This window comes from Tenrec ecaudatus, unplaced genomic scaffold (assembly GCF_050624435.1).
Source record: "Tenrec ecaudatus isolate mTenEca1 unplaced genomic scaffold, mTenEca1.hap1 Scaffold_499, whole genome shotgun sequence".
Lineage (NCBI taxonomy): Eukaryota > Metazoa > Chordata > Mammalia > Afrosoricida > Tenrecidae > Tenrec > Tenrec ecaudatus.
In genome coordinates this window covers 295,210-304,549 of record NW_027459410.1, presented here as the reverse complement: position 1 = coordinate 304,549, position 9,340 = coordinate 295,210, and the positions used below count along the sequence as shown (strand labels likewise).

The 9,340-nt window shown below is 37.8% G+C and overlaps 1 pseudogene; it reads right to left on the bottom strand.

Annotated features, from left to right (window-relative positions):
• Positions 1-2,392: 2,392 nt before the first annotated feature.
• On the bottom strand, positions 2,393-3,411 carry LOC142436626 (ribosome biogenesis protein BRX1 homolog pseudogene; annotated as a pseudogene).
• Between the last annotated feature and the right edge of the window lie 5,929 nt (positions 3,412-9,340).

Sequence of the window (9,340 nt, the reverse complement as noted above, 5' to 3'; positions counted from 1 at the left end):
TAAAGTGCTCCTGACTCACAAAGTCATTATATTTTCATTGATTTATACCCAGCTGAAAATCAGGCAATGAAGAAAACTCAGAGCAGAATTCCTGGCTTTGAATTATAGTGTTGGTGAAGCATATTGAGCGTAGTATGGAGTCCTATAAGAACCCTCGGATCTCTTTTGGAGGAAGTCCAGTCAGAATACTCCTTGGATGTGCGAGTGACAAGGCTTCACCTCCCATACTTTGGTTATATCATCAGGGGTGAGCAGTCTTTGGAAACGAACACCATGCTTGGTAAAGAATAGTGCAATGAAAGAGCACAAACCCTCCAGGAGATAGATAGGCACGATGATGAATGATGTTCTTGATGTTGTCTCAGCAACTCAGGTCTCATCGTTCATGTTGTGTTCAATGTATCAAATCTGTCCTTGCGATATTCTCAGGTGGGATCTACTCAAGTCCTATTTTGGCTCTGGTGGACTTGTTTAATTTCTGCTTCACAGTCAAATTACATATAAACAAATGATGTCCTGTTTTACAGTCATTCCCTGGTCTGGCTTACCTGCTAATATTGAGCTTCCTCCTTGTTTCTTCTTACAGATGGAATCAATTTTGTTTCCTACATATTCCATATGGAGAAGTCTATGTGGACAGTCACTTTTTATATTGAACAATGGTATTTGCTTTGAAAAAAATATATTTGCATTGGTCTTGCAAAAGTCTCTAATGCAATCTCTAGCATCATTTCTATACTGTTCCTTCTTCTCGGCTTCTAACTTTTGTGATCCAATTTCCAATAATAATCAATGCATCTTGATTGCATAATTAACCAAGTTCAGAATGAAGAGTTGGTAGAAATCTTTAATTTCTGCATCAGTAGCATTAGTGATTGGTGTATAAATTTGAATAATAATTATCATAAATATTTGTGTATAAGTGGAGTTTTTCAGCACATTTTAATGCCATTTTTTGTGGTAAAATTAGGTGCCTCGGCTGATATTCGGGTCAGCTTATACTGAAGTATATATAGTATATTGACTTATTAACTTGCATTTGGATAGATATTATGCTATCACAAACAGCAGTGAAATGTCCTTTTTGACAATAAATCAGACACCATTCCTCTTGAATCTATCATTCCCAGCATCATAATTCATAAGATTTTTTCATTCAAAATGGCTAATACCAGTCCATTTCAGCTCACTAAAGCCTAGACCATCAATCTTTATGTGTTTCCTTTCATTTTTCACAACTTCTGAATTTCCTAGCGTCGTAGTCTATGCATTCCAAGTTCTGATGATGACCAATGGCGTTTGCGGTGCTTCCTTCTCATTTTGGGTCAGAGCCCATCAGCAAGTCCAAGTCCCAAAGGCTTTGCTCCTGTAAGCCTTTTCTCCATCCGTGTCATGATGACCCACCCTGCTTTGAGAAGCCAGGGCCTCATGACCCTGCATTGGCACCACACCGAGGCTGCATCACTGGGATGACTCATAGAAGTGATTTTGAATGCAGCCTGACCCTGGCAGTGTTTCCGTCTTCTGTCCATAATGTTTCCATGCGCTGGAACCAATGTGATGTCCCCTAGCACTAATCTGAGTCTTTGATATTCCAGAGAGTTGTGACTCTTTTCAGCATTTATTCACTTCCTTCTTTTCCTTCTTATGTAAATGACGCGGCTATTTCAGCCTACTGGCCTAGAAGAAGTTGTGGAGGTGGTGCACACCATGGGATGGGTACCATCTTTTCCTTACCCAAAAACGCCTCTCCCTATTCCTTTTGAGGACCTTCCAGCTGATGACAGTCTGCTGCTGCTGTACAACACTTCGGAAAGCCCCCAACGGGAGTTAGACGTGGCCCGGGAGATCTCTTCTCCCCTTCACTCTTTTGGTCTCATCAAACCAGACCCATGCTTTTCTGTTCGCTTTGTTTTTATGTCTAGACAATGCAAACAGTACCTCCAGGAACCCAGTTTATTATGATTGGAATGTTGTCACCACTAAGAACGTAAGGCTTTGGGGTTACTTTTGAATATTCTGAATAGAATATTTTTAACTTTTTTATTAAAAATTACTGTGAATTAGGTGAAGGTTTACAGAGATGGTCATAGTTTTACATACAATGAGTCATACACCTTATGATTAAAATAATCCACTCCAATCCCCTCAGTATTTCATCATGTATCCCATATCCCCTGTTCAGACTCAGAGCTGAAGCTTTCGTGGGGATCCCACCTGATCTTTCCAAGAGGTTAACCTGTTTGTTTTTGAGTTGTGATACCATTTTATTTAGAAACATACGGACACCATTAAATCCATACAAAATGATTCTGGTATTTCATTTTTTTCTTTAAAATTGCATGAGTTACACAGCTCTGGATAATGGAAATATTAACACTCTGAATGTAAATTAAATACAAAACAACTGGACTCCTTTCGCACCCCCACTGCTCATCTTCTGTGGCATTTTTCGTTGCCTTTTGTAGATCTTTTTCTTCCTGGTTTTCAATCCCACCCGGGGCTCTGATTTCACCCACTCGATTTTGATGGATTTTTCCTCGGCTGGGGGTTGAGCACATCTGCAGGGGACCATGGGCAGCTCAGTCGTGGGCTCTTTCTTTCTCCGTTTCTGCACCTCCTCCCTTGCTGTCGTGCTTTGTATTTTGCAGCTGTGATGGATTTCTTGATACGGCTGCGTGTTTGGTGACTGAATAGGGTTTTCCTATGAAGTTGGTGCTCTGAGCCTTCCCTGGAAAATCTGGATAAAGTTTAAGACAAAACGTTCCCTATCTCTACCAGAGCAGCATCTTCCTCTATAATCTGGAAATTCTGCAACCATAACCGATTATCCACAATGCTGAAAGCAAACACATGATTCACAAAGGGCTGACAAGGAGGTCAGCTGGGGCGACAGCGGGGCATCCAGAAGATCTGAATTTAGCAGTCTTTTAACAAAGTATCCTGTGGGATTCATCCAATACAGGGTCAAGACACAAAAGGGGCCGAGAAACCTGCAAACAGCTTCCAGTCAACTTGAGTTCAGCTAGGGTATGATTATTCTGAACAAGGAATTTAGCAGATGGTCCGTGAGGTGAATTTGAAAGCCACATATAAAGATGCTGCTTTTTCTTGGCCTCAAAATAGATGCACTTATTAGTTTTTCATTTAGTAGGCCTCATTAATCACGAATAACTTATCTTTATGATCTATTTTAGTATCTGCTTTTGAACGAGGCATCACTATTCTTAAATCTTGCATTAAGCATCTTGTTCTGAAATTTACTCCTCTGGAAGAATAGATGAGAACTTGATCCTTATTCTTCCACTTGCCCTTGCTGACAGGGCCTGGGATATGGTCTATGTATTCCTCTTGTGCCTCCTTTGCAGTGTCATGCTGCTTAGCCGGTGATGGGACATCTTTTTGGTTCCATTTTCATGTCTTGGCTTGGATGACCAGGTTTCCATGCCATCTAATATGATCTTTTTAATGCTTTTGAATTATGTTCCACATTTTCCACTCGTCATGTTCATGACATCCTACTGTGATGCTGCTCAGAGCAGTTGATAGTGGTCAACAAACATGCACCATCTACGTGTTTTTGTCTTAGAATGTTTACATGATCCATTAGTCCATCAGATGAATTATTTCTGTGTTTTTATTTTTATCACTCTTTTTTTGTTTTGAATTTGGTTCAATGTAAACACATTGTTCACAATTAAGATGCTGGAATCGTTCTGAGTTAGGAGGCACCACTTCTATTAAAGAGTTCAAGGGCGGTGGACAATTGGAGTACAACTAGAGAGTCAAAGTGAGGGCAGATGGTTATGATCTTGTTTTAATCCCTAACCTAACCCTAACCCTAACCCTCACCCTCATCCTAGCCCTAACACAACTCTAATTGGCTATGATCTTATAACCAGAGGTTGGAATTGGATTTGTGTGTTGTAACAAAGATTGGTTTTGTGTATGTGTATGTATGTATGTAATAATTTTCAGTTATACCGAGCTAGACTCTAAGACAGAATTTTGAATATTATAATATTCCGTTATAATAAAGAGAACCACCATTATTTTCTAATGAAATAAAAATAATTTCTGAGTTGCTCATCTGCTACCTGAGAGAAATTCTGGGAAGGAGGTATTAAGAACCATAGTCCTACCATCTTCCTTACCAGAACACTAACTTCCAAGGGGAAGGCCTAGCTCAAGTTCAAGGGGGAACACCTATATCAAAGTCTTTTTTTCCTTATTTCTAAGACATACTTTATCAGCATATATCTAGGTTCCCCCCTTATTTTCTTGATTCTATTACCAAAATAATACCTTCAGTCAATCTTCTTTCCCGCTGTCTCATATAAATCTGTTTTCTTCCACAGAGTCTCTTTTAATAACACCTATCATTCTATAATTTATACATTTTGCTTGTGTACTTTGCTTATTATCTATCTCCCTCATGAAACTGCAAGCTTGATTAAAGCAGGGAGTTTCATCTGTTGTGTTTACTACCGTTTCTCCATGGTTTTGAACAATGATGGCACACGGTAGATGCCTACTAAATATTTGTTGAAAACATCCCTTAATGAACCATGATGTCTGATGTTCAACTTAAAGCTGCTTTCTGTTCTTTTGAAACCTTCAATAACTTTTTTTTGCACACACAGCTTGAGGAATGAAGGCAGAAACGCAGGATAAAACTACAGGGTGAGCGTTATCTAGAAGGAATGTAGGCAACCTCAATCTAGTTCTTAGGAGGTAAGGCAACTGGGGTTTGGAATTTCCTGAGCACCTGGCTTGGGATTCAAATAATTTTATTTGAGTATTAATTTTAATTATTGAGTATTAATTTTAATAAAATTCAAATAATTTTATTTGAGTATTAAAAATATATTTGATTATTAAAATATATTCCAATTGGGTAGGGCAGTGGAGTGCGTATGTAGCACAATGATATTGCAAGAAAGTCTTGGGTAAAGAGAAAAAAATATTTTTAAAATATTCAATAAAAAGCAAAACTGTTAATAAGTTAAGTGAAATTCACAGGAAAAAAGGAAGCAACATGAGTTTCGTTTAAGGGAAGAGACATATTATATCACTACTTGTGTCATTCTCAATATTACTGTGTGATAGTTTCTCAAAACTAGGGTGATTGGCATGATTGAAATAACTCACCTGAGTCTGAATCGAGGCTTCATTGATTACTATTTAGCTACCTATTTACTTTTTGACTACTATCTACTTTGTTTTCTATTTTGCCTTCAGAAGTGTACTGCCTGCTGTTTGGAGCCTTCTGACATTCCTGGAACATTTAGAACCTGAATAGCCAACAATGGAGGAGTCAAGGATGCTATTTGCAACAAAATGTGTGTTTGCCAGAGTGGTCTTGCAGGAGTATTTGAGCAGCATGCCTCAGCACGGTTATCCAGGGAGATGTTTCAGAGGATCACTTTCTAGGTTGGAGGGTGGATTAGCTAACCTTGCACTGTTCAATTTGCTGTTTTCCTATACATAATCCCTAATCCTGCCATCGCGCTCACCTTCTTCTTACCCCACTTTTCTATATAACGGTTCATCTCTCTCTCAGAATGTCAGAACATTGAGTTTCTTTTCCTGGGCTCTCTATTTCCCTTTTGACCTCTTAGTTTTACTCTGAATAGAGGATTGGAATTTTATTCTATGGCTCTTCCTTGATGATGTTCTGTGTGCACTTCACTGATATATGAGAAACACAAAACTTCAGCATAAAATTTCCTAGTTTGTGAGTCAACAGTGAAGGATAGGTACATAATGCAGCAACTTTTAGATACATAAAAACACTATTATTATTTCATACTGCTTGGTAACGTTATTCTCTTGTATACATTTTCAAAATTTAACTTTTGAGATGTGTTTTCTTCCCCAGTCAATGCAATACCTTTTCTGTTTTGTCACCTAATTTTTCAATCACTGACTTCCAGCTGATAATAGAAGAGAATGAATAATACCCCAGGTGTGTGCTAGATTCTGTGTTTGTATTGCAATAGTAGAAACTACTTGTACATAATGATAGTAGACCATTTCTGAGGGTAATTTAAGTTATTTGTATTTGTGATGTGACACATCTGCAGTATACCTCTGTAACAAGGAAATACTGAATTTATTGTAAAATTTCTTGATGAGGTATAGTATAATTCAATTTTGGTGTAAGTGAATACAATAATTTTTTCCTGTAAGTGATACAGAGAAAATATCTAAATATTGAGTAAATCCTTGTAATTTTTATGTTCACCGCTTTGTCAAAAAGATGTTATCTTCCCAGCAGCATCATGTTATCAAAGATGCAAACTTTAAATCAACAGTTGTTACACCTCCAGCAAGTCATGAATGTTTTCTGATTTATAGCAATCATTCTTTTTATATCTTTTCTCAGTCAAGCTGGGGCATTACAGTTATTTTCATGTAAAAGATCAAAACACTGTGGCTTACTGGTTCAAATAATCCACACCCAGTACTTTTAAAATTAATTGGCTATTGAAATAAATGTGACTTGAGGGCTCTTTTGATTAATAACATAAATATTGTTAACAAATACAAGGTAGAGACATTTACATAAGAATAAAATAGAAGATAACATAGACATAATGAAAAGAATCCTTTTTATGATTTATATTATAATGATATGCCAATAAAATATGACCATAAAAGCTGAAGAAATTTGTGGTATTTCAGGAGAGAAATATTACAGTTTTGTTTTTTGTTGGTTTTACATTCTCTTTTTAAAAAATCCACTTTGCCTAAATCAAACAAAGAAGGTTACCTTTTGGTGAATTTGCATAAATAATACTTTGAAGTTACAAACTACAGTACGCTAAAACTGACCTTATAGATCATAAAATTGTTTGCCCCAATTAATAATAATTAATCTGTTTTGATTTATAGTAAATTACAAGTGTAAATTACATACTGTATGAAAATATTTTCTATACAGCAGCTAACAGTTCTGGAAAGAACTTTTTGGAGCTAAATACTATTGCGTACTGATGATTCTGACTTACAGAGTCATGTGAGAGTGAAACTGTGCCACCCTCCTGGGCTGTAACCTTTATGGGAACAGAACAGCTGGTCTTTTCTTCTACGGAGCCTCTGGTGGGCTGAACCACCGAGCTTTCAGTTAGCAGCAGAGATCAGACTACTTTACCATGATAGCATCGGGGTTCCTAAGCACTATTATTGGTTCTATGTCATTGATGAGAAAAGTGAAATCCAGTGTCTGGGCCAGTGCCCAAGTCCTAGGTTGTTAAAACCTAGGTTTTTAAATCCAGAATTAAAAAACAGGATTTTGACTCATCTGAAGGAATAATTGAACAAACATAACCCTTAAACATTTTATTATACTGGCTTTGACTACAGTGTCTTAGAAAAAACTGGGAGAGTCTGATTGAAATGAAAAGAAAAGAGCTTTTATTGAGAGAGGCGTCAATTTACAGAGGATTCTTAACTGAGACAAGGGGGAGACAATTCACAGTGTTTATATATGGAGTTTTAATAAAAATTCAACAATTGGTAGATATTTAAGTAATAGTTACAAAATTGGGTGATAGTGTATCTGATTGGAAGATTATACACAGTTTCTAAAGTGCTTTTTTGTTGCTGTTTTTTTCTTTTTACAAAGTGATCATTGCATTGGGTACATTTGGCCTTCAATCATGAGAACTTCCCCTGCCTGCATGGCTGCAGGGTGGACATACATAATTCTAAAGTTTCTTTTGGGTAAGCATCTTTTCTGAGAAGTGTTTTGGACATTGCTTCCTAAGCGGCAAACAAAACTTTTCAGTAAGTAATGGAGAATTAAGATCTGAAGTTGCTTACTGAATGATTTTCTCAAGATAGAATAGAAATTACAGGAATGAAACACTTCCTTCCTGGTGCAGAGGTTATATTTGATTTGAAACAGAATTGTTAGCCTTGACCTTACCAGAGTCACCCTCCTACATTAAGAACCCTAAATTAATTAGAGTTGCTCTCCTCCAGCAGGGAAGCACGTTTGCCAAACCCACACCAAGAACCGACCGGCCGAAGAAGCCAATGTAGAAATGGCCATGTTTTTTACCAGGGAGACCTAAAAATGTGGTTTAATTATACTCAAGAAGAAGAAGCAAAAATTACAGGTAGAGGGATAACAGTTCTAGTTATTTTCCAAACTAATTTTAGCTTGCTTGTGGAGTCCTATGCACATTGCAATTGTGCTTAACATTCTCTCCAAGGCCACTTATTGTCAACAATCAAGAATCACACTTTGGACACATTTCTCGGGCTCGAATAAGACAACTTCATAACGTGGTTACGTTCTTGATAGAAGTGCTTTCTCAACACATTGATTGGTTTATTTTATTTATCAAACACACTAGTAACGTAGTAACTGTGTGCTAGCTACTGTTGTAGGAACTTTGACATATTCGATTTTTGAGATAAATTCTATTATTGTCTCATTTTATGATTAAGATGACTGAAGCATAGCTTAAATAACTTGCTCCCATAAAACGTAACCGGTGAATGGTAGAGATTGGACAGAAAACGGGTTGCATTCACAATCTGTACTCTTAACCACACTACATTAGGATTCTCTGTATCACCCCACTATTGCTACATTGTTGCATTTGGCAAACCACCTCCAAACGTCACGATTCAGCACAAGGATGCTCTCTTCTTGTTTACAGATCTTCCGTTTCAGTCAGGTTTACATGACTTCAGACGGGTGCAGCTGATGGCTCTGCTTTCAGTTCTAATCCAGGCTCCTCACCAGACTCTCAGCTAGGGCCCAGTCTATTCCATATGTGTGTGCAGAGAGGTTCACGCCCACGAGGAGCAGAAACAAGGGCAAGCTCTTCTCAGGTAGATCACCAGAGGACCAAGCTAAACTTAATAAGTACATTAACTCGCCTTTAGAGTGAGGCATGTATTAGCTAACACGACTTTACGCTAGTGAATTAGAGACATTCTCACTCTACATTTGTTTAATACAAGAAGAGCTTGTTGCTCCACAGCACGCCATATGAGCAGACTTCCTCAAGTGTATTTGTGGATTCAGCTAGGCCTCCATGTATCCTGGCTATTCCTTCCTCTAGCAATCAGACATTGTTCCGTCATAAGGGAAGGTACAGAAAGAATGGGAATTGGCCCTGACGGTAGCATCCTTTAATTCTCTGTATTACATTGGCTAGAACTCAGACACATCGTTCCTAACTCTGAGGGAGAAAGGAAAATGAACTAGAGTTTGTGCTCCAAGAGGGTATTGGGTTTGGTTAGCATCTAGCCAATTTTGAACATGCAAAACGAATCACGTGATTATACAACAATGAGCAGATATCTGTCTACACTTGTT